This window comes from Euprymna scolopes, chromosome 21, assembly GCF_053919585.1.
Source record: "Euprymna scolopes isolate OS-2025 chromosome 21, ASM5391958v1, whole genome shotgun sequence".
Classification (NCBI taxonomy): Eukaryota; Metazoa; Mollusca; class Cephalopoda; order Sepiida; family Sepiolidae; genus Euprymna; species Euprymna scolopes.
The window spans coordinates 51307337-51309774 of NC_136502.1; positions in this window are offsets into that span (position 1 = coordinate 51307337).

Here is a 2438-nt window from a genome sequence, read left to right on the forward strand (position 1 = left end):
AGCAAATCCACCCAGAAACATTTGACAGCATGAGCATGATCTACATGCACTGAGTTCCAACTAGAAAGATAATCAAAACGAAACTATGTTGAGGTTGTAAGAGAGATTTGTAAGAGATTCTGTCAGAAGAGGCTAAAATCAATAAAATCAGATTAGTGGCATTTCCACCAGGACAATGCACCAGTCCACAACTCTATCCTTGTCATAGGTGGGCATCAAGACAGTTCCTCACCCTCCCTATAGTTCAGACCTTGCTCCCTGTGACTTTTGGTCATTCCCTAAGCTCAAGGAAAACTTTAGAGGCTGTTGTTATGAGACAATTGAGGGGATGAAAGAGGCTGTGATGAGGGTCATTGACATGATTACACAGGAGGACTTCCATGGAGCCTTCCAAAGTTGTTGGAACAGTACAACAAGTGTGTTGCAGCCGAAGGAGATTCCTTTGAAGGGGACTAGTTTTAGGCGTGTACTATGAATAAAAGAATACCGAAAGAAAAGCAGACACTGGAGCAAGTCTCACAACCACCAGCACCAATCACCAAGGAGAACTGAATGCAGTAGACAAAAAGAAAACACTGACTAAATTGAGATTGGAAATGACAACGATGATTACCTACTAAATGAATGGATAATATAACTAGGGACCCCATGGATGAAGCCTAAGCCTAACCCTAACCCTAAATATCAAACCACCTCACCTGAAATGAAGAACTCTCCATGTGAAAATCCATTTTGGAGCATCCGGCAACATACTCCCAACTTTCCAACAGGTGTATGGAACATCACTAAAAGCCGTCTCCATTCTGAAACCCTGCCCACATGTGAAACACACCTCAAATGGAAGCAACCGAATTCAATGTCTTAGAACCATCATTTTGCCTTCAGTATAGGAAGCCAGAATTGACAAATAAAGTAAACATAAAGTATTGACTTTATGTTACAGACGTACCATAACCTGCTGTTGCAGGGCTTCTGACATGTAAAAAGCTCAAGCTAATAACGATACTTGTGAACACCTTTCAAAAGTATTTAAATACGCCTATCTCTTTTATTAGTCAACATAATACCCCAAGCAGTTTGATAGGAGTTGAAATTTTAGTGGGATTCCCAAACTCCTACTAAAAGAAGATGCAGAAACTTTCATCAATCCTCCACACAAATGAAGCATCCACAAAAAAACAAACTGAAGGAAGAAATTAACAGGCTCTTTGAGGAAGATGTGCTCCAGAATGTTGAGGAACACACAGACTGGTGCTCCAGTTTAGCATTCAAAGAAAGGTGGTGTTAAAGCTAGAGTTATCAAACTTGGTGGCATTCTCCTATATATTTAGTTGTGCCCCTTGTCTCGAGTAGATATTCAATATGGTGTCTGGTAAAAAGTAGCACATGTTTATCCTACGTCGTGGGAAGTACTAAGTGAGCTAACATTGGTAACATTGGAAGCAGAGCGTAGTTCTTTCATGCGACAGATATTATATCTGTTCAGCTTATGTTGGAACACAATTGAAAGAAAGACGTCGTTATTTACGAAACAGCCACCTATTTTGCAGAGTGAAGAAATGTACATCGAATGGAAACAAGACATAAATATATGGTCTATATTCGCGAAGTTAACTAAGGAAAAACAGGAGCGAGCAGTATTTTTGTCATTGCCACAAAACATACGAGAATACGTTGGTCAAAGTGATGGATTAAAAATAATTACAGACAAGTTGGACAAGATATATTTATGGGACGAAAACAAAATGGCATGCATGTCATTCAAGGAATTTTACTCTTACAAAAGAGCTGCTAGAATAGACATAAACTTTTTGGTGCCTTACGAATTCTTGCACCGGAAATTCGTCTGAACTCCAATCTCTGGTGCCCCCCCCCTCGCCAATCTTTCACGAAAAACACCCGTCTAGCCGAATCCACTGTGAAAAATTTCCCCCACTCTTTATTTGTGCCTAAATCAAAACGTGGATTCCATGAACAAAGCTTCTTTCTTAGAACTGCACGCTTGTGGAACTCTGTTCCGTCTGCCTGCTTCCCACCTGACTACAACTTGGATGTCTTCAAGTCCAACGTTAACAAATTCCTAATGAACCGCCCCCTTAAGTAAACACTTCATCAAATCTCCACACTAACGTAATGTACTTACAATAACCCTTATCCCTGAGTGGCTTCCGGGCCTTGATAAGTGGTGACCACTGTGTAAAAAAAAAAAAATAAAAAAAAAAATTACATAAATACAGAATTTCTCTGCTGGAAGGAGTCCAAGCATTTTTTGTTTTAAATGCAGTGAATCTATCGAAAGAAAACGAAAAATTAGCAATGGCAGCATGTGGAGGTTTAACTTATACACCAATGAAGGATACTTTAAGAAAAGTGTTTTCTGATATTTCTTCATTGAAATGCAAAACAGTTCCCGCTAACAAGGAAGACATTGAAAAGCG